This window comes from Salvia splendens, chromosome 14 (genome assembly GCF_004379255.2).
Source record: "Salvia splendens isolate huo1 chromosome 14, SspV2, whole genome shotgun sequence".
Taxonomy (NCBI): domain Eukaryota; kingdom Viridiplantae; phylum Streptophyta; class Magnoliopsida; order Lamiales; family Lamiaceae; genus Salvia; species Salvia splendens.
In genome coordinates this window covers 11,806,681-11,832,272 of record NC_056045.1, presented here as the reverse complement: position 1 = coordinate 11,832,272, position 25,592 = coordinate 11,806,681, and the positions used below count along the sequence as shown (strand labels likewise).

Genomic DNA, 25,592 nt, shown 5'->3' with positions numbered 1-25,592 from the left:
AATCCGTTCTGTACGGACAATTAGAAGGAAGCTCCGGCTACATGGGATCCTGGTGAGTCTACTCGCATCCCGAGATCCAGTTCGATTGAGAGTTTAATTTGGGCTATTGCTGGAGGTGTTTGTACAACTAGAGTCAGGGTGACTTCTTAAAGAGCTGGACTTTAGTTCGATGCTCTCTGCTTGAAATGCCAATTCCCTCGAGTGTTGATGGTATGAAGAGCTCCTCTGATTTTGCTGATGCATTAGATGATTTTTCTGATGCTTTGACTCTTGCGTTCGTCTGGCGTGTATATTTGACATTCAACGTGATTGACAAATATGATATTTCTCACTTCCATCCTGTACATGAGGTTAGCTCTCATAAAGCTTTGGTTCAGTTCCTTTGGCTTGGAGGCCAACAATTGGACCTCACCTCACCGCTGTCATGTCATCCGCATGAAAAACGTCTTCACCTCCTGGCTTTCCCAAGCACAGACTCCCTTGGTGGTGTTTGAATCAGTACATGGACCTCCCCAAGCTTCTAACCATTCTGGATCCTTCAACCATTTTGCACTCAAGTGGTTAGGCCTGACGTTTATCTCAGGATCCAAGTGTAAAATTTATAGGCATGTGAAGCTTCAAGAATTCTTACTAGAGAATGTGAGCAACAAAATCCCCATAGTAGAAGGCTTAGTTGGTGACAGCAAAAACTACAAATATTTGTGGAGTATATCTACAAGATATTCTCATATCTCTATTATTTTATATATTATTGATTTAGCACATCTATCCTATTTCTTGATCACTAAGTTAGATTATTAGGGAGTATTATAAATAGCAGCCTTTGTTATCTTTTGAATCATTCATTGAAGAAATACAATTTATCTTTTTTATTCGTCTTTTACTTTTAGTTATTTACTTTCACTGCAAATTCATCTCGCCCAACCCTAATTGGCCGAGAAATCTAGGCTACTCGGCGGGGAGACCCTGCGAACGAACCTAACCCTTCTCCGGTGACTTCGCGCTGCCGGAACCGATACGAGTATCATCGTATCATCTGGTGCTTTCATCTGATCTCTTTCTCCGAATTACCTCCATCATGTCATCATGTACCTATGCTGCCTATTACCATCACCAATTCGACTACCGCCAGCCCCAATTCAGCCAACCTCATCCGCGCCCTGAAACAGAACCATATCAGTGGACATCGCTGTACGCCGCCCCAACTACTGAATATGGACAGCCAGAACCACCGCCCTTCTCCGACAGACAGTTCTCCTTGCCACTGCCACGTCTCTATCTGTCAACATGTACCAGCAACGACAATTCTGGGAGTTGCAATCGCTCGAACAAGGATTGCAATATGATGTGCCGTCGTTTAGCGCGGCAGATCAATTACAACCCGATCCCCACCAGGGCCATCAATTCGACCACCACACACAACCGCCGCAGCCACGACCCCCTTCCTGTTGGGACCCGCCTTGGTATCACTTGCAGCAAGAGTACAAATCATGTGTTCAAGAATCCCCAACCGGCTGGCCATCTACCTGCTGGGACTTGCCGACGCCCTATCAAACATCAGAGTATCATAGCCGCCAATTTTAGTACCAGCCCCCACTAGTCCAGAATCAGTTTGCTCACGACGCCCACTACCAACTAGAAGCGTACTAGCAACGGGCTGTTGACCAGCTGCCTGCGCAGCCGCCCTATACGGGCTTTGATTTGTCGGAACCACCGCCATATCCGGGTTCGGAGCCTCTCGGCATGGCACGTGATCCGGTGACACCGAATTTGAAACCGAACCTACAGTTCGTTACCTTGGTCTCACAGCTTGAGCACTTGACTGCAACTATCAAGCAATTGACGTCTCAGATGGATGCAAACAAACGCTGCCTGGGCGATCCACACGCCGCGACACGACCTCCACCAGACCCTACAGCCAGTGTCATGTACACGGAGCCGGTATCGTGTCCCCTACCACAGATGACCGCCGCCGCATCAGCTGATCTCCATCACGATTCATCTAGAAGCTCGCTGCCTGTTGTCGTTGCTATCCCGCCTCCACCAGCTACAATATCTCTGTCGTGCGACTCCAATTTCGGGTATGACTCGATGGAATTAATTGTCGTTGATAATGATGAAGTGGAAAAAAATGTTATTCATTCTAGTGTTGATGTTAGTGGACCAATTTATGGTAGTAAAGATGGCATAGATGATCCATGTAATGTTGTTTTTACTTGCCGAGAACCTATACATGTGGTGGAGCATAACAGGTTGGATATTACAATGTTGAGCAACAAGAATGATTCTTTTTTGTTGAAAGAGGACGAAGATGGTTCCATTGAGGATATGAAGAAGGTAATTGCCTGTGTATATGCTGTTTGGCATGTTGGTAATGTTACAAGTATTAATCATCGATCAACTTTCCTCGACGCTGATGCACGGTTGATTCCTTCGTGCAATGACGTGCAATGTTTGGGCATGCATGGAGGCGTTGACAAGCTCCCTAGTCACACGCACTATCTTAGGGCGAGGCATACATCTAGTCAGCTAATGGATGACTTCTCAAATCTTGGTGGTACAAGAAGCATGTGAATAATATTGAAGTTGGCAAGAGTACTTGTATCCCTTCTTACAAATGTTGTTCACCAACGAATTCATGGAGGATGTTCTCATGAGGGGAAGGAATGAGAGAAGTATTTTGTTGATGTTTTGCTTGATGTGCCGGGAAATGAGAGAGTTCGTGGGCGTATGTATACATTTGATCCAGGTGGGGATACCTCGCCAAAGCTTTTGTTCGCCACACTCTTCGTTTTGTCGTGGGTTCCACCTTGAGGGCAAGGTGAATTTTAACCATGGGGGAGTTGATACGAGTATATCTACAAGATATTCTCATATCTCTATTATTTTATATATTATTGATTTAGCATATCTTTCCTATTTCTTGATCACTAAGTTAGGTTATTAGGGAGTATTATAAATAAGAGCCTTTGTTATCTTTTGAATCATTCATTCGAGAAATATTAAATCAATTTATCTTTTATCGTTCTTTTATCTTTTCGTACTTTATTTTTCCGCAAGTTCATCTCGTCAAACCCTAATTGACCGAGAACCCTAGGCTGCTCGACGGGAGGATCCCGCGAACGGACCTAACCCTTCTCCGGCGACCTCGCGCTGCCGGGACCGATACGAGTATCCTCGTATCAATGAACTTGATACTTAGCTGTGAAAGTGCACTCTGGTTCACGTTATTGGTGTTTCTGCCGTTTTCAGCCCACCGTCCAACCTTTCTAGAGAGGGAGGCACTGAATTACCACGGATGGTGAATTTGGCAATAGCGCAGTACAGCAACAACAGACAGACCAAATCGAACGATCAGGCATTGCCTTGGTTCAACTCCAATTTTATCTTCTTGCCTCGGTTTTTGAGTTTGTTGAATTCACTAATGCACACATTGCTGTTGAAGAGTATTACCGATTTGTATCTCGCCAATTGCTACTTTTAGGCACATGGCTTGACCTCTCTGGTCTTTCGAACAGAAAAGCTGTCAGTGTGTTTCTTCAAGTTTTGCTTCATCAAGTCCTTGATCATGATTTGGATGAGATTAGACATACAGTCATCCTTGGAGATGGTAGCAATTTAGACGAGGGAAGCTGGATTTCTGTTGCAGCAGACTTATGTCTGGAAGTCCATGCGATCTCAAGAGAGTTTGAATGGGTTGTTCTTAACATAGTTGAGGCTGCTGATCCAACAATTAATCTGGTTGATGCAGGCGACGAGCTAGAAGTTCAAATTGCGTTGGGGAGGGCAAGCTTGGACGCAGGCAATCAGCTGCAAAGGAAGCATACGTGGCTCGTGGTAACCTGTGCGTTGCTTCAATTTCCAGCTTTAGCACATGGAATTATAACGTCATCTCCGCCTTGAAGACAAGGCGATTGTTAATAGGGAGGGAGTTGATAGGGAGCTCGAGCCCCAAGCCCAATCGACCAACTAAGTCGTGGCCCGACATCTTTTATTGTTAGTCCTTGTCTAGCTATAGTATTTTTGGGACACAAACCTTGCTCCTCAAGCAAGATATTTACCGTATTTTAGCTTAGGATTTATATAAATTTTTTCAGGTTTTCTTCTCGATTCTTTCCCGAATCGTAGAGTCGAATCAAGCAGGGTCCGGGAGAGTCAAAAACATCGAGAAATATGAAATAAAATACAGTTCTCGAAATCCTAAAGCTTGACCTAGTTGTTGCTAGGTTTATTCTCTATTTTCCGTCATATATTTCCACAAACCGGTGCTCTGTCCCGACTGATAGGCACTCGAAGCCTATCAAGATTCTTGAGCTATATTATAATTGTTGGTTATAATGTACAACAATACTTTTTTTTTTTTTTGAGTTTGCTCAAGTTCTAGATTCCTTAATTTCATTTTTTATTATTCCAATATGTATCATTTCTTCATCGTCTAAAAATAGTGTGAATAACTAATTCATTACATAAATAATTTCTAATTATGTAAGTACATTATTATAATGCGATAAATTTCTATCATTTTATGTTCCATTTTAAATGCAATAATGAGTCATAATATTCATATTACACTAATATTGTTTAAGATTAGAGTAAATGTTGAAAATTTTCATTTTAAGTTTATTTAATTTTATGTGTATACAACGAGTTGTTATTTTGTATATATTTATTTTATATTTTACTTAAATTGTTCCTCATTTACTTTATTAATTGACAATATAAATATATATATATATATATATATGATAACCCCTAAATATCGTAATAACCCTATAACTAAATCTGGACCACACATATTTCTAATCATGCGGTTGAGATTCAAACTTAGATTTTCTTCATAAAAAAAAGGCGGAGGGGTAAATATATCATTTCCCTCATTTAATTTCTGAATTTCGCCAAATATCATCTAAAATGATAAAATGATATATGTTAGGTTTATTGCATAGAATGATAGTTTTGCAGGATAGAATGATACTCTACTTCATAAAAAAAGGCGGAGGGGTAAATATGTCATTTCACTCATTTAATTCTGAATTTCGCCAAATATTATGTAAAATGATAAAATGATATATTTTAGGTTTATTGCATAGAATGATAGTTTTGTCGGATAGAATGATACTCTGAGTTGATAAAATGATACTCTGAATGATAAAATGATACTCTGAATTTCGCCAAATATCACGTAAAATGATAAAATGATAAAATGATAGGTTTATTGTATAGAATGATAGTTTTGCCGGATAGAATGATACTCTGAGTTGATAAAATGATACTTTTGACTGACTGATAAAATGATAAAATGATAGGTTTATTGCATAGAATGATAGTTTTGCCGGATAGAATGATACTCTGAGTTGATAAAATGATACTTTTGACTGACTGATAAAATGATAAAATGATAGGTTTATTGCATATAATGATAGTTTTGCCGGATAAAATGATACTCTTAGTTGATAAAATGATACCCTGAATGTTAAAATGATACTCTGAATTTCGCCAAATATCACGTAAAATGATAAAATGATAAAATAATAGGTTTATTGCATAGAATGATAGTTTTGCCGGATAGAATGATACTCTGAGTTGATAAAATGATACTCTTGACTGATAAAATGATACTCTGAATTTCGCCAAATATCACGTATAATGATAAAATGATAGGTTTATTGCATAGAATGATAGTTTTGCCAGATAGAATGATACTCTGAGTTGATAAAATGATACTTTTGACTGACGGATAAAATGATAAAATGATAGGTTTATTGCATAGAATGATAGTTTTGCCGGATAGAATGATACTCTGAATGATCTGAATTTCACCAAATATCACGTAAAATGATAAAATGATAAAATGATAGGTTTATTGCATAGAATGATAGTTTTGCCGCATAGAATGATACTATGAGTTGATAAAATGATACTCTTGACTGATAAAATGATAAAATGATACTCACAGCAGATAGAATGATACTTTAGTTGATAAAATGATACCTTTGGCGGATAGAATGATAGTTTTGCCGGATTGAATGATTGTTTTTGCCGGATAGAATGATAGTATATGTTAGGTTTACAGCATACAATGATAGTTTTGTCGGATTGAATGATACTCTGAATTGATAAAATGATACTTTTGACTGATAAAATGATACTCACAGTAGATAGAATGATACTTTGAATTGATAAAATGATACCTTTGTCGGATAAAATGATAGTTTTGCCGGATAGAATGATACTCTGAGTTGATAAAATGATACTTTTGGCTTATAATGATAGTTTTGTCATTTTATAGGTCGAAGTATCATTTTATCGGCTGCAAAATTAAATGAGCGAAATGACAGTTTTACCCCGTGCTTTTTTTTATGAAGTAAATCTAAGTTTGAATCTCAACCGCATGATTAGAAATATGTGTGGTCCAGATTTAGTTATAGGGTTATTACGGAAATTGGGGTTATCAATATAACGCACCCCTATCTATCTATCTATCTATATATATATATATATATATATATATATATATATATATAGGGATGTATTCATTTCCTTTTTCCATATTTCCTCCTTTTTCCTTCTCGATCTCAACCGTTAATTACATACATCCGATGGTTGTAAATATTCGCTAAACCCATTAAATTTTAATCATTTAAAAATCGAAAAAGGGCAAAATAGGTAATTAATTAATTGGTGGTTATGGAAATTCCTTGATTCTCTCCTTGGAAGATCTTGCGTTTTGTTTATTTCCTCCTTTGAATATCTTCACCGTTATTTTTTTCTTTTCACACGATTGATTGAGTGTAATTTCTCAACGGATTAAGAGTTTAGAGTGGAGTTGTAGTGAGTCGTTGAAAATGGAAGCTGTGAGCATTTTGAACTCTCGTATTCTTCGCCAAATCAGTCTTAATCAGAATTCTGAATCGTGAGCATTTTTTGCAAAATTGTGATTTACTGTATGTGATTGATTGTTCGTGTTATGAAAGAGAACATGTTTATAGTGGTGAATATAGTGGAGTTGTAGTAAACAACAAATGTTAAAATTTTAAACTTCATATAGTGGTGAACATGATCTGAAGTAATAATGTATAGATCATATATATCGATTTGGTATATATTGATGTAATGTTGGTTATGAAAGAAATATATAGGCACTATTTCTGAAGGGTAATGTACAACATATGAAAGAGATAATACATTTAATATATAAATATGAAGATGTAATGCACTATTTCTGAAGGGTAATGCGCACAGTATGTCATATAATGCATATTAAGCTTAACATGTATTGTTTTGTGATTAATAACAACGTTTAAACTGATACGAATAATGCACCGAATGGAAACGAATAATGGATATTATTGACTATATAATGCACTATATGTGAACTACAATGTATACGAATAAGATGTGTCGTGTTTCGATGTTTGGCACACGTTTCTTATTTCCCCTAAGGGTTTAATAAGTCTAGGGGCTAGGGTATAGTACGTACACATTAATAACAATGTTTAAACCGATATGAATAATGCTCTGAATGTAAACGAATAATGGATATTATTGGCTATATAATGCACCATATGTGAACTGCAATGTATACGAATAAGATGTGCCGTGTTTCGATGTTTGGCACACGTTTCTTGTTTCTCCTAAGGGTTTAATAAGTCTAGGGGCTAGGGTATAGTAAGTACACATAAATAACAATTTGTAAACCGATACGAATAATACTCTGAATGTTAACGAACAATGGATATTATTGGCTATATAATGCACCATATGTGAACTGCAATGTATACGAATAAGATGTGTCGTGTTTCGATACTTGGCACACGTTTCTTGTTTCCCCTAAGGGTTTAATAAGTCTAGGGGCTAGGGTATAGTGCGTACACATAAATAACAACGTTTATACTGATACGAATAATGCACCGAATGGTAACGAGTAATGGATATTGTGGACTATATAATGCACCATATGTGAACTGCAATGTATACTAATAAGTTGTGTAGTGTTTCGATGTTTGGCACACGTTTCTTGTTTCCCCTTAGGGTTTAATAAGTCTAGGGGCTAGGGTATAGTATGTACTCATTAATAACAACGTTTAAACCGATACGAATAATGCACCGAATGGAAACGAACTGATACGAATAATGCACCGAATGTAAACGAATAATGGATTTTATTGACTATATAATGCACTATATTTGAACTGCAATATATACAAATAAGATGTGTCGTGTTTCGATGTTTGTCACACGTTTCTTGTTACCCCTAAGGGTTTAATAAGTCTAGGGGTTAGGATGTACCGAATTTTTTGTTCGTTATTGGATTCTATAACACCGAATTACTCTAATAACTGTGAGGTTAACTCATTGAAGTACTCATCAGCCCGTTGATAGTTCGTATTCCCTACAACTATCAAAATAATGACAATTTCTCGATAAATAATGTAACGTTTTAATCAAAAAATGCACATATCTGATGATCACAGTGGTAGTTAAATACTTTAATCGCCTAATTACAAATGTACTTAAGAAACAATAATACACACGCATGATAATTTATATCAAACCAATTCACTCATATACACCATAATTCTAAAAATGCATAGTATATTGCACATAATGACAATTTAATAACACATAATGCACAACTTAAAAAAAGTAATGCACATTGTATATTGCTGAATAATGATAATTTCTCGATGAATAATGAAAGGTTTAATTGAAATAATGCACATGTCCATATCCCTCAGCTTCATCCACTTTTGACAAACAATGTATCACAGGACATAAATATGCAAAGTGTTGGCTAATCTCTAAATTACGAAATTAACAAAAAAAATAAACAACAGATCCGTTATCCCTTTTATATCGTGGATTCAACTGCTTCAAGCAGTTAAGTAAACAACAGATCCGTTATCCCTTGTTGGTGTTTCGGTTCCCCCTTTATTTCCAGACGTACTAGGGCCTATCTTGGCCAACCTATCGCTGAATTTTTTACCAGAGCAACGGGAATAACGACGTAGAGGGCATCGTCTATGTCGACTCTAAGCTGCTTCTCTGATATGGACCAAACAACATAACACATCAGAAAATTATCACTAAATCAAAAGACAACACTATATGAGCTTCATAAGGATTAATGCATATTTCAAAACAAATAATGCTTAAGTCATAACAAATAATGCACATAAACTTGACCCATAATGCGTAAGACAAAGCACATAATGCACCCAACATTACATAATTATCAATTTAATCAAGTACACACACTACCTCTGATGTTACAGATACAACTTACCTTTGATAATGCACAATATACTTCACATAATGTAAATATCATGATACATAATGCAATCTCTAAACCAAAAAATGCAAATGTATTACACGCTAAGTTTATTAAAACATATAAAGAATACCACTCAAAATGCACAATATATCTCATAATGCGTAATATACAAAATACATCTCATAATGCTTAATATAATCCAAATAATGACAATAACCTGCTATATAATGCACTGCCTAAACCAAATAATACACATATGTAATCTTCACTGAGTTGATTAACCAATATACAAAATACATCTCATAATGCCTAATATACTCCAAATAATGACAATAACCTGCTACATAATGCAATGCCTTAACCAACTAATGCATATATGTAATCTTCTCTGAGTTGATTAACCCATATACACAATATTTCTCATAATGCATAATATACTGCACATAATGACAATTAGACACTACATAATGATACATAATTCACTGTCTGGCATAAAAAATGCACACAGAATTCTTACATACTGTATTCTGGAGCACACTATCTACTCTACATTATGCACAATGTAAAACACACAATGAATCTCCAAGCACATACATAATGCACTAATCTCCAAACACATACATAATGGTTAATATTAATACTATAATGCTTAATATTAATACTATAATGCATACATCTTGTTACGTAATGCACAGGCTAAGTTCAATAATGCATATAACTATATGTCTTCAAAATAAATTGCGTAACACACAATACACGGCACACACCTCTAAAATGCACCATATACTGAAAAGGTATGCTATTACTCTTTTAGATAATGCACTACATATTAAATAAGACAACATCAAAAGTAATAAGTCGGGATAATTACTTACAGCAAGACAAACAATAAATGTATATACTCTTGAGCACTGCACATCTAAATACCCCTAAAATGCTAGCTTTACTGGAAGTAATGAAACTAGACATCTAAATAATGCTATTCATATTCATAAAAGGTGAAAACACAGACAAGATTATTACGAACCAATTGACCGCAAAACAATTACCTAAAATGGTCCAGTAAAACCATTTTTACACTGTATAACGAGCAACAAAGAGACATGCAAGTAGCAATCCTCACCAAAAATAATACTGAAAAGCACAACCAACGAGTGCAATTTACCTGCATCTGTGATGCTTGCGAGCGCGGACGACCTCTTTTTGGCATATTTGATCTGGAATAAACCGAAAAATATAAGATACCTGAATTGAGACGTGGTAACGCCGATAACTAGGTAATTCCGATATTCTACAGCCTAGTCATACGCTCAGTTGAATGTTTTCCATTTACATACCTGCGAGATTTGTTGAATAATAGTCGAAACACGTCAACGCCGGTCGATTTTGTGGCAGATGTAACCACGGTGGAGTGTAATCGACGAAATTTGTGGCGGAGGCTGTGGAAATCGAATTGTGGCGGATGTAATTAGGGTTTTAGAGAGTGGAAGGAGTTGGGGGAGTCGAGGCGTCTCCTGGAGTAAAGAAGGAGAAAACTGAAGAGTTGGAAGATTGCAAATCGCGTGAAATTCGCGACTGCCAAAAAAAGGCGGTTCCATTTTCTCAATTTTACTATATTACCCCCATAATGCACAACGAAAGGAACTATAATGCAACACGAAAATAATTAATAAGGATTAATGTGGTCCGTTGATTGGAAGGATCTAATGGTTATTAGTATGAAGAGAAAAGGATCTTAGAGTGGAAAAGGAGAATAGTGCTCCCCTATATATATATATATATATATATATATATATATATAAATTGATTTGTGCATCGTACAAGTTTGATTAAAAATGAAGTTATTTATAAAAAAAATATTGTTTAAATCAATAGTAATAAAATATTACAGATGCATATATCGATATAATTTCATCATAATAACATCATATTTTAAATTAATTACTAAAAACCAAATACAACTATATGATCTCATGGTTAAAAATGACAGATGACATATGTGTAAGATAATATAATGAACAACCCCAAAATATATAATTAAACAACTTTATAAATCAACCAAGTGCTTTAATCACAAATGTATAAAACAATTCAAATGACCATTTTATTCTCTATCACAAATAATAATCATAATTTTACATTGTATTAATGTCTACCACAAAACAACAATCATAATTTATATTATATGGAGTAATAGACAACATAAATGCTTCAATGCTATATACATCAATAAAAGTAGAGATAATCATCAATAAAAGAGTCAATAAAATATAGAGATAAAGTAGTTAAGTATGCGGAACATAAAAAATTTTAATGCTAAAATTTTCAAAACATTCACACAGTCTCTCTCACGAAAAAAAGACATATTACTTATATAATATTTGTGCATAAAAATTATTTCCAAAGTCAAACATAAAAGTAATTACAAAATAAATAAATAAATAAAACATTAACCAAAATAGAATATCACTAGTAATTATTAAAAATAGAATTCATTATCTAGTAAATATTTTTTTTGTCAAAAATAGAAAGAGTTTAGTGAAGATAAAATTTTTATGCACGAAATTAAATGAATTAAGTATTTATCAATTATAGATAGAGGAGCACTAATTGTTACACATTATTTCAAGATGATGAGTGAAATTTTACCAAAAGTTGAGATAAATTTTAGACGAGTGGGACTACGTATCTTACACACGCACAAATAATTTTAATTAGCTAATCGACAGTTTTTTTTTGTACACTAAACTATGTGCTAAAACTGACGATGCAGATTATGCATGCGTGCAAATCTTAAGTCTATGTCTAATCATAAAATGTCATTTCATAAATTGAAAATGTTTGCTAACTAGGGGTGCCCTTACTTGGATAACAAAAGCCAAATTCACCATCAACTGCAGCAAAGCCATGTTCTGAAATAGCACACATTGACATATCCATCAAATACAACATTTTTTCCACTACACACCTCTAGAGTCAGTCAAAACTATTCCACTGTATAAATTCTCTCCAAACTTGGCAGTAATTTCTCTTTATCATATCAGCTACCAGTTATAAAACATCGATTATTGGTTAAAAAAATATAAATAAAGTGCAAACCGAAATTGGAATGGAATCAGTAAGTAAAAGCCATAAACGGGAGAAATAGGGGCGAATTGAGTAGTTACGAAAAATGAATTGAAGGAGATACCCTTTCATCAAGGACAGCGGCGTTGTGGCGGACGGCGACGCGCGCAAGCTTCTCAGAGCTGGTGTTGGCGGAGCGTAGGAGCGAGTGCTTCCCGGGATCGAGGCCAGGATAGTAAAGGTAAACGAAGTTGGCGACGGCCAAGCCAAGAGCAATGTCGCCGACGAATTCTAGGCGCTGGTAGGAGGCGGAATTACAAAACAAATAAAAAACACACAGATCTATACATGGGAGTTTTGAGGATATTTATAAGACTGTCATTTTAAATAAAAAAATATAACTTTAATTACAATTGATTTTTGTTAATGAATTTGTAATCTTATCCGGCAGATTAATATGAGGAAATTATCATAATCAATGAACTTAATGAATATTGCAGAATAAGAAGAATATGGACCGTCTATTATTAAAAATACTAATAGCTCGAATAAATCTATACATATAAAAAAAGAATTTTAGAGATATTTACAAAATTGCTATTTTAGATTAAAAAATTATAATGATTAGAACTATATTTTATAAATGAATTTCTATCTTTAATAACCGACAGTCTCATGTATAGTGTGGTCAATTAATTTGTGGAATAATTATTTTACGCTCCATCATCATTGTGTATTAAGGTGTTGACAATTTTTTTTAGCAGTTTAAAAGTCGGGAATTTTGGCTGGAGTTTGTAGGCAAGTTTGTGGAGTACTAAAATAAGAATGTAGGAAAATGGCGTTAAAACATTAGATGAATCGAAAGGGTGGTGAAAATAAAAATCAATTCAATTTATATGCGTGGTTATTTTTTGTGTGCGAAATGATCTAATTTCATTAAAGAATAACTGTTCATTTGAAATGGCAGGTTCATGTTCACTAATTAAATCATAAATTAATTAGTATTTATTTTAATGGTCATTAATTGGCTACATAAATGATGTCTTTTCATTTTAGTTAGAATTTGAAAGGTTTAGAAAAATTTTTGTTTATAAATACACATTCTTTCATTGTGAAATTATCATTTCTTTTAGTATGGTTCTCACATTATTTTTTTCATGTCTCGATGATAAATTGTATTACCAGAAAATGAGATAGAAGGGTCGTGGACGAAGACCGATGATATGGTTGGATTTTTGTGTAGCAATGTAGTACTCCCTCCGTCCCATGCTACTCGCACTTTTCATTTTAGGCCGTAAATTTGGGATTGATTTTTTTGTGTAATTAAAAAAGAATTTTAGGTGTAATGAGACATCACTTAATAAAAGAGCTCTTAACTTAAACTAACATATTAATTAAATGCATTAATTCTAACTTAAATTATAAATAGTGTAAGGACTTTGTGACGAGCCGAAAAGCAAACGTGCGAGTAGCACGGGACGGAGGGAGTATCATTTACCGCCGCCATACTCATATTCGTTTATATATTTGGATTTAGTTTTTTTCAGTATTTATACTACTATTATATTAATCTGATTAGTACCACGTATATTTTTAAGTTATTGGGATAACTATTAGGCTATTCATCAAATTTAGGGCTTCTCCATATTATTGGCCCGCTATATTTTTGTTTATGTTACTAATTTATATAACCAATTAACCATCGTTTTGGATCACTGAAATAAGACATTTCTACTATATTGCTCTACATTATCACTACCATTTTTTCTTATTTTAATAAATATAATTTTTCTTTCCAATAGTAACCATTAGAATTTTCATATTTTTATTCTACTGATTGATTGTTGATTTTATGTATTGCAAATTAATTTTGTTTCATTGTACAGTTATGGTAAGTAAAATTTATTGATTAATTTTTTGAATTACGTATATGTACTACTGTAGTTATAAGAGGTGCAATGGATGGCTCCAAACAAGGCAAATGAGGAGAGTGACTAGGTTATAACGACAATAGTAGACTTTTAGTTTGTAATAACGAGGTTGGTGATTTTTTAATTCTAAAATTAATGTAGTGTATACAGATTTTTTCAAAAAATTATGAGTAATTCTCCCTTTGTATTATTCTTTATTGTGATAGGTTTCTATCTTCTACTACTCCATGATTTAACACTTTAACATTATATTTTATGATTAATATTGATTTATATATATTTTTATATTCCTCATATAATTTAAAAAATTTTACTCATTTTGTTTACAACTTTCATATAATGATGTTAATAATAATTTTATTCACTTAGTTTATGATAAAAAAACAAAATTTTGAATATATGTTAGTCCGTGCATAGCACGGGTGTGATACTAGTATTAATAAAATTTGACATTAGAATAATAAAATAATAGTTAGTAAGTTATGAAAAAAATTATTTGTAAATAACCTTAACAATACAATAATAAGAATAACAAAATAAAGAAAAAAAATAATTAAACACAAACACAACCAAACACACACCATAGCTTCTTTTCCATGATTATTTGGAAATAACGATTGACTCTCCCTCAACATTATTTTCCTCAATCCTCAAATTGATGATTTAAATAAATAAAAAAAATAAAACAATCGGGACATCCGTTCGATAGCGGACAAGAGCACGAATGTCAAGTAGGACGTCCGCCTTTTACGACGAACAACCTTTCATCCGCCTGGGACGTCCGTCACCCGCTAGGCAGTTGCAATAGTGGACGTCTGCGACGTCTTCACAAACTAAAATCTTCAAACCTTCATGACTTGTGACTCTCTTGATACAACAACATACACAACATAAAGTTGTCTGTGACTAAAGACTGGCTTTTTAAAAAATAATCCAACATGATAGAGACATTGACCTTGGCTTTTGTTAATCGTCATTGCATACGACACAGCTAAAAGGAAATTGTCGTCGTTGAAATTTGAATAGTAATCTTGGATCAAATGGTATTAAAAATTATAAAATAAAATAAAATAAAATAACATGCATAACTCAAAATATATTTAAGATTTTCGAGCCAAATCAATGATTATCATAGTAATCCATATATGGATTGTAATTTTTATACCACAAAATTATGACACTTGTGTGGTAAAAAAATTATTAGTATTTGTATATTGCATATCCAATTACAGAAAAAAATATTTGAATATTTGATTAAATATTTAGTTAATCAACTAATATTCCAATGCATAAAAAGCGATTAAGTCATGTCTTTCATTAAAAAAAGAATATCCATTCAGAACGGTTAAAAATTTATATGCCATTTATTACTAATTTATATTAGGATCACTAAGAGTCAATAAAGAAGAATGCAAGAGGGATTAGAATGCCAAAAGCTACTAAATTTTCTATAAATACCAATTCTGTTAAAATTGTCATGACCGTGGTGGGAAAAAGAGTATGGTGATTGTCATGTGTTGATGCCTCAAACGTACGGTCGGTGTCATGAACTGAAAGGTTTCACGGTGTAAGTCCAGCAAATGCGTCGTTGGAGGAAGAAAGAAAATGAACATTATGCTTGAGAAGATAGACGAGTTACCGGAAATAACAGATGAAGCATGGAGGAGTTGTTGGACATTGCAGGTGATGAAATACAAATTTAGTTGGAAATACAATATAGAGAAGCAGATGGAGGAGTTGCTGGACATTGCAGGCGATGAAATACAATTTTAGTTGGAAATACAATGCAGAGAAGCAGATGGAGGAGGCGATGAAATGTAGAGGATGATGGAAGAAATACCAAAATGGCAATCCTATTTGGTATATCGCACTAATAAACTTTTGACAAATGAAAATATGTATAATCTCAATTCCAATTAAATATATAGATTATGGAAGCACTTTAAATATAAATATACACCATTTATTATATGGAAAATTTGTGCACATTATATTTATAATAAATACTACACTATACATACAGGTCCATCATTTCAGGTATTTAATATTATAAAATCATTTTTTCACTAAGTCATCTTACTCGTAAATTAATATACAAAATTAATCACATCACTCGTTTTAATAAGAGTTTTAGGAGATTACTCTTTTTCTTCTTTATAAATACAAAAAATGTAGACAAATAAAAGTGCAACTATAACTTCAAATTTGTTGGCATTAAATACTACTCCATATAAATTAAATTAATACTACAAATGATAATGTACTGTATAAATTAAATTACGTAATTATATAGCTAGACATTAACTGTATGAATATTATACATTTTATTAAATTATATAAATATTTAATAATAATAATAAGATAATCTAAAAAACAAATTTTATTAAGATGATCTAGAGTTAATTTTATTATATTAATCATTTTTAATATAGCATGAATAAACTTCATAAACAAAATAAGAAAAATGATTGTTGCATGATAAATCAATTAAATTTAATATTTTATAAACTAAAACTACTATTAAAAGAAGTGATTGTCATCCCAATTATTATGTTACTAGTACTATTTAGTGTTTATATATAGTGTCTATTATAGATTAGTGATCTAGTGAAACCATTACTTAATTGCATAACTAGAGAACGAATTTAATTCACTATAAAAGTGATTTAGTTCACTATAGGAAGGAGTGAATCAAATCGTCTTTATAGTGAACTAAATCTTTATAATAGCGTTTTGGTTCACTCCTTCTTATAGTGAACTAAATCAGTGAATTAAATCGTCCATATAGTGAACTAAATCATTTTGATCTAATGGCTGAAATTTGTTCTTAGTTATACGCTTAATATTAGTTATATTTTGATCATCTCCCTAGTATATAATATATATACAATATGCCTAAACATTTCAGTTCACAGGTTGTGAATACATGTGCCGTGCATCGCGATTTCTTTCTCAAATGTCGCGGAGATGACCGACGGTACAGCAGCACCACCATCCGAGGCAGTCAGGCAGCAGAGGAGGCGGAAGAGGAACAAGTCGAAGAGGAGCAGCAGGAAACGAGGAAGGAAGCAGTGACGGAAGCGTGAGTCCTTAGGCCTCGTGAGCAACTCAAACCGCCGATGAAGTTCCAGAATTACGCGGCAAAATAGGCGTGTAATAGTGTGAAGTAGTTGCTGTTATTTTTACGTAATTAGGATACATTATTTTTATTTAAATTATTGTTGAGTCGAGTGAATTATAAGCTCCGTTTGGTTTTTTTTGTTGGTTCTTTCCTGGATGATTAGGTTAAGTCGAACCAACCCTAAGATTCTAGTTTTATATAAATGGGGAAAAACTATCAGTTGAGAAATATATCAGATATCATTTTAGCCCAAAACAACGTGTGTTATTTCACAAACCGTCGACGCCGCTGCCCAACGTGGAGAACCCCGCGCACAGCCGCTAGAGCTTATCACCGCCGACCTGCACAGGTGTCAGATATTGTGGAACTAAGCTACAACAGACTACCTGATGAATTGAAAGATTGTTTGCTATATTTTGCGGTGTTTCCAGAAGACTATGAGATCTCTGTTTGGAAATTAACCCGTCTGTGGATTGCAGAAGGATTCATACAAGGGAGGAAACTGCACAAGAGTATCTGAAAGATTTAAAAGGACTTCCAAAGGTGAGGTCAAAACATGTCGGGTTCATGCATTCTGTGGTTTAAAGGTTTTACAAGAGAAGCAAAGGTTCTTCATTGAAATGAAGTGTGTGAATGGAGATCTTGTTCCACAACTATCTGAGATTGATAAACCCCGCAGACTTTGTATCCATTCTAATCTTGAGATCTTCTTCGCTCGGGGAGGAAAGAACAAAGTTGGTTGCATACGTTCTCTTTTATGCTGCTACAAGACTCCAATGAATTTCCCCGCAAAGTATGCCCCGACTATGGTTGATGAATTGGATATGCTCAGAGTTATGGAATCTGAGTTCATCAAATTGGGTCAGGTACCTAGAGGTGTTACCAACCAAACTATTTCACTTGAGGTACCTTACTATATCTGTTGATACTCTTAAAACTCTTTACGAAGCCTTCTCCAGCATGTGGAACCTTTAAACTCTTGTAGTCTACACTAAGAATAAATCCCTTACAGTCAAAGCAAATATATGGAAGATGGTACAGCTGAGGCATCTGAAAACGAATGCTGTCATTACAGAAATTGCCGAAGGTGATGGTGAGGGTTGCCAGAGTCTCCAAAGTCTGAGCAGAATATCACCGGAAATTTGTACAACCAATGTCTTCAACAAGGCCCCTAACCTGAAGAGATTGGGCATTCAACGAAACTTGGCCATTCTGTTTCAAAAAATTCCTTGGGAATGCTTAATCAACTTGAAAAGTTAATACATACCATGATTCAATCCCATCGAGTAATGCGTTTTCCTGAGTTAACAAGTTTGGATTGGAAGCATATGTCTACGTTGGCGAGGATGGAAGCTCTACAAGTCCTCAAATTGAAAGACAACGCATTTATCTGAAGGCTTCCACTCTCTCCATTTCTTGCTCATTGAAGATGCAAAGCTATTAATGTGGAAGGCCTCAAATGATAGTTTTCCTAAACTTAGGTATCTTGTGCTTAGAAAGTGCAAGGAACTTAAAGAAATCCCCGACGGTGTGGTGGGAAGCCGGGAGAAGTTGGACATAGAGCACCTATCTGCATCCGGTGTTGAGTCTGCCAAGAAAATAGATGAGATGAAAAATGCAAATCAAGGGGAAAAGGGAGCATCCAGGTTCAAGCTCGCCGTAGGTTGTGGATGCTAATCCTAGTAAACCTTTTATCTCTTTTGAAAATGTTTGCATTATGACTAGCACTAATTTGCTGCTCAATTACATGGTTTTTTATGGACTATTTGTTGGTGTTTAAGCTCATTATAAACGCTTTGATGTGATGTTTGTGTTACACTTATGTCATGATTCGGTCAACACAAGAGAAAGAGACGACCAAGGATGGTTGGATTACACACTATGGCCAACGTCTCTGTTTAATTACTACTCCTATGTTATATGCCACGAAGAAAAGAAAACAGATAAAGAAGTAAAGAACAAGACTACAGTGAATAATTGAGGGAGTAATATTTTAAATTTTTTTTTGTGACATTACTAATGCTTTAATAAATAAGAAAAGGTCAATAAAGCACTTGAGCCTGAAAATGGCAAAAATGAGGAGGAAAAAGTGAAAAAATGCCTCAAGTTAATTAAATTTTTTCAAATGCGTACTAACGCCGAGGACTTGTCGTATCAACATCAACAAGGTTACTAGAAAATTACTCAATATTATAATCGTAACCACCACCAGAACTGTGTATGAATTTAAAAAATCACAATTCTTCTCTACAAACCAGAGAAAGATACTAAAAGATGCAAGCTCAAAAACCCAATTAGGCCACATTTATCTAAGGCCCAAGTACGCAAAAAACTGAATCTAGCCCAGCCTCATTCCACTATCATTAATCTCATATTGTAATTATTTTTATAACAATTTTAAATAAATTTTATTTATCTAATTCTATAATTTCAATCTTCTCCGACCAATTTAAAAGGCGAGTTTTAGGTATAATTTTAAATATTTATAAGTTTTGGTTGTCATTGTAATTAATTTGAATTTATATATTCATATGTAGTACTCATATATGCGTTACTTCTTAATAATCCACGATGTAAAAATTTAATATTCCCACTCATGCGTTTAGGATAGTGGGTGACGGTGTCACGGTGCGGAGAGTGACATATCTTCAGTCGAGTAGCTACGTAAGAGATGGAAGACTAAAAAAAGAATGGAGATTAGAAATCTCAGACATCCCTTGATTCCTATAATTTAGGAATAATCCTAGAATTAGTATAGATTCTTGAGCTATATTATGATTGTTGGTTATTATAATGTAATGAATTTCTATCATTTTATGTTCAATTTTAAATGCAATGATGAGTCATAATATTCATATTACACTAATATTCTTTAAAATTAGCGTAAATGTTGAAATTTTTCATTTTAAGTTTATTTAATTTTATGTCAATAGGTATACAATGAATTGTTATTCTATATATATTTATTTTAATTCTTATACTTAAATTGTTCTTCATTTACTTTATTAATTGACAAAATAAATATATGAATATAAAAATAAATTGATTTGTGCATCGTACAAGTTTGATTAAAAATGAAGTTATTTATAAAAAAATTTATTGTTTAAACCTATAGTAATAAAATATTACAGATGCATGGATCGATATAATTTCATCACAATAACATCATTTTTGAACTAATTACTTAAAACCAAATACAACTATATGATCTCATGGTTAAAACTCACATATGTTTCAGACAATTTAAATGAACAACCCAAAATATTATAATTAAACAACTTTATAAATCAACCAAGTGCTTTAATCACAGATGTATAAAACAATTCAAATGACCATTTTATTCTCTATCACAAACAATAATAATAATTTTACATTGTATTAATGTCTAACACAAAACAACAATCATAATTTATATTATATGGAGCAATAGACAACATAAATGCTTCAATACCATATACATCAATAAAAGTAGAGATAATCATCAATAAAAGAGTCAATAAAATGTAGAGATAAAGTAGTTAAGTACACGGGACATAAAAAAATTTACTGCTAAAATTTTCAAAACATTCGCACAATCTCTCTCACGAAAAAAAAGACATATTGCTTATAATATTTGTGCATTAAAATTATTTCCAAAGTCAAACATAAAAGTATTTACAAAATAAATAAATAAATAAATAAATAAAACATTAACCAAACATAAACACACTGGCAAATAAGTTTTAGATTAATAATTAAACTAAAGAAAATGTTGGCGGCTCAATATCAATTATCGAAATAAACTACAAATTTCAAATATGATTGTCAATTAATTACAAGAAATGAATACTCGTCAGAAAATAAATTGAACAATTATAATATAATTTTCTTTTATAATCCTGAAAAAATGTAATGTAACTATAAAATCAAACAATTTTTATGCTATACTCCCTCCGTCCTCTATCAATCGTTTTAAACTTTTTAATAGTAGACGACACAAGTTTTAATGCAAAACTAATAAAATATGAAAGTGGTATAATTAAAAAGTAGAATATCACTGTATTTATTAAAAATAGAATTCATTATATAGTAAATATTTTTTTTTTGTCAAAAATAGAAAGAGTTTAGTAAAGATAAAATTTTAGACGAGTGGGACCATGTATCTTACACACGCACAAACAATTTTAATTAGCTAATCGACAGTTATTTTTTTTTATTTTTTTTTGTACACTAAACTATGTGCTAAAACTGACGATGCAGATTATGCATGCATGCAAATCTTAAGTCTATGTCTAATCCTATCCTAATCCTAATCCTAATCCTAATCCTAATCCTAATCCTAATCCTAATCTAGTTAGGCCAAAACACTGAACGTGGGATTCTTCATTCAACAATCATTTTTTTCAATATATGTTAGAAAGCTTTAATTTGGCTCTTAATTATAATGATCATGCCATTAATACATTCCCGGGTAATTAAGATAAAACGAAATGTGCGATAGAATGTTACCTATACTCCTATAGCTACGTAGTATATGTGTTTGAGCTTTGAATGATTAAGGAAATTAATCATGTGATTTATATATTTTGACCATTAAAACAATGAATATATGGCCATTATTAATTAGTTTAAACATAGAATTAATTACTTTCCGGTATAGTTTACAAACTATGCACAACATTTTTTGGATAAATTGCCTCAAAGTGCATATACTATATCACAAGGAAAAGTATTGAAAAATGCATTTATATATATATATATATATTAGTGGACAAAGTAATGACCTAAAGTGCAGTACTTCATGTTGATTTACAAACAAGTAGTACTTCTTAAATAACAATCATAGTTCACACTAATTAAACACGTAGAAAGAAACACTGTTCCATCAAATGTTCTCTTGTGGAGATTGTAGATGTGCTTAATTTATTTGGAATTTTTTTTGACATTTTTTAGATTTAAATTTGTAGGCAGGATTTGTCGATTGCAAAATTATACTGTATATTTTTGTATCGATGTGGAAATTATTGTTCATTAGCACGATTCAATTGAGATATACTAGTTATTTACGTCATCATCTAATGGTACATAGTATATATATTTGATACTAATAAACAAATCTAGATTATTACAATTACGAACATATATTGTAAATTGAGAAACAATATAACTATATAATTAATTAATTAAATTAATTAATATCACTTAGAATTAATTATATAAGTGAAATTAATTAATTTATATAATTAATGAGCCGTGCATCACTTATCTATCTATACATATATAAAAGGCAAGTTTTGAGCATTCTTTTGAAATATTTATATGTTTTGTTCTCATTCAGAAATATTTTTGTTATGGACCAATTTGAATATTTATAAGTGACTCTCATGAATATTTATTTAGATATTTTAATGAGCATTTAACTAATTCTTAAAACACTGCAATGAGTAATCGACGGTTACAAATCTTTTAAAAATGATAATGAGCATTTAACAAATTTTGTAACATTTACTGTCTTTATTTTATATTTTATGATGTTTGAATTCCATGATCTATCATATCCTAATTTTGTGCGTATAAAAGTGTAACGACCCGCTAAGACGATATTATTAGAAACAATATTATTAGCTTGATTATCTATAAGTGACTTTTATGCGATCAAATCTGAGCTACGATAGATTTTCGTTGTTGTTTGTTTTGACGTTAGGCAAGTAAATAGAACACGTAAAAATATTACACCTATATGAATATAATAAATTTAAATAAAGAAATAAAGTCCCATAATAAAAATTTTAATGTCCGATGCATCCAACAAAAGTTAATCTATACATCGTATGTTTTAAGAAAGCGGGTACTTCAACGCGGAAGACCACGAACTTGAACCAATTATTCCTACACCAAATTAAATGATTAAGTAAGCAAATACTCAAATAATTAATAATTAAAAAATAATAATTAATATATATATTTATAAGCATATCCTAGAAGGAACCATTGTCATGGCTGCATTTAATGCTGCCTTAATGAGTAGTAGAAATAAAGAGTGTTGCATTAATGAAGTGTGGAAAAAAAAATCTTCATCGTCATCCTCTGACACATATGGTGATCATTCTCTGAAAGAATAATTGCAAGATACGCCACTTGCCATCTTTTATGAATAGGTACATTTACGCACTTTCTTTCACTATAACACATCACCATCAGATATCCTAAAATTTCCCCTCACAAACCCCACATAAACTTTTACCCCACATCAATCTCACAACAAAGCTGAAGCAAGAGGAGGAAGCAACTCCAGCTGCTCTTTTTCACAATCACACGAAAGCACAAATTCAACAACTCTCTTTCACAATCAAACAAAAGTAAGTACCACAACTCACTTATCCACATATTAAAACCGTACATGTAGGCAAACTTAGTCTTGAAGAACATGCCTAATCAAGAACACAATATTCAATATGTTGCAAGTAGGTAATATAACCAATCAAGAACATAGTCGCCATGACACATCTAAGCATAAAATGGCAGTTTCTCAATTAATTATAGGAACTTATCTTGAAGCAATATGTAAATCTGCCGAAGAACTTCCGGCAGCGAGCTTGGCACTCCGTCACCGACAAAAACAGCCCACGCTCCAAAAACACATATGTCCATTTTCATTCCTTTGAATCTGGAAATTTTGAATGTAATTAACAAAGTTTATCATAAAAAATAATAATAATAATATCTTTGTAAACAATGAGAGAGAGACCAACCGAGGGACAGAGACCGCTGCTGATACGGCCGGACTCCGGGACGAGGACGGCGAAGCCGCCGCCTGTGCATGCACAGTGGTGGCGGTGGCGAATCTGGAGAGAAAGAGGGGATGGCGGCGGCGTGAGGAAGAGAGAAGAAAGAGAAGAGGGAGAGAAGGGAGAGAAGAGAGGGGCGCCGCCGGAGCGGCGGCGCTGGCAGGGCGGCGGATCGGCGGCGACAAGAGAGAGGGGAGAGAGAGGTTGTGCATTTTGTGAAATGAGGGAGAAGATGGTGACTTAGTGTTATGTAGGGTTAGTCATTTTTTTTCCTTTGAGCTAGTGTTTTTAGGAATTGGGCTGCATGTTACTGGGCTAAGAAGATGATGGAATTAGAAAATAATAATTCGAGCCCAATTCCTTCAAATTAATTTGAGGCTTCAATGCATAGTGTTTTGTGTGGCCCATTTCGAAATTTAATTATTTTTGGGCCTAAGAATAAAATGGTTAAGTAAGCTAAATAATTAGTTGTGACCCAAGTTGTTTTTTTCAGGAATAATTAGTAAAGTATAGAACACCAATTTTAGTTGGAACCGAACTAGCAAACGAAGTAGTAATAAATAATATAAGTTTTAGAAACTTCTTAATAAATAATATAATAAATAATAATAATAATACTAATTATAGTAACAATAATTATAATAATAAAAATATATAATAATAATAATACTACTAATAATAGGGTTTTTTTTTTACTAATAATAATAGGGTTAAATCTTGAGATTTTATTTCTAATTTAATTAGATTAGTTTCAAACTAAATTAGTGTTTTCCTATTGTGTTGTTTCAAAAGGTTATCTCTGCGAGTAAGATCGGAGTAAGAAATTCAAGTTAAGGAAACTAAACGATCAAGGTGAGCTTTCTTATACTAAAATACAAATCGTATTTTATGAAAACCCAAACACATGTTCGTGATTTTAATGATGTTGTCTTGCTTCAAATGTTTTGTATATGATGCTTATCTGTTGGCTACGGCCAAGTGAATTATGAATGATGATATATGTGAATCGATTCGATTTTGAGTCCTGGTAGGGTGGTGTCCCTACTTGGAACCTTTGACCGTGAACGGCAGAGAAGGTGACCGTGGAAGGTGGCCACCTTCCCGACATAAGGATACCTCTGACATGTTGGACAGGGAAGGTGACCGTATGAGAACACCATCTTAGCGGCACAATGTGATCAGATATGGCTAAAGTACAGGGAAAAGGGGCTGCAGCCCAATGTGAATATTTTTAGTAAGCTCGGGTCCTTTTCAATAACACCCCCGAGTGCTACTGCGATGATGGCTTGGCAATATTTTCAAATGTATATGTGTAATTTTCGGCAATGTGTTCACTGAGTACTTTTTGTACTCAGCCTTGCATATATTTCTAAATGTGCAGGTTGAGCAGCGAAGTGGTGGAGGAAGTGCTATTGAGACAAGACATTTAATTC

At 33.3% G+C, this 25,592-nt stretch overlaps 1 long non-coding RNA gene across 1 annotated transcript; it reads right to left on the bottom strand.

Annotated features, from left to right (window-relative positions):
- Positions 1-8,910: 8,910 nt before the first annotated feature.
- Positions 8,911-10,855, bottom strand: LOC121765163. The gene is made up of 3 exons (XR_006042744.1): positions 10,612-10,855; positions 10,440-10,491; positions 8,911-9,045 (listed from the first exon to the last, which is right to left on the bottom strand). It is a non-coding gene; the product is annotated as an uncharacterized LOC121765163 (long non-coding RNA).
- Between the last annotated feature and the right edge of the window lie 14,737 nt (positions 10,856-25,592).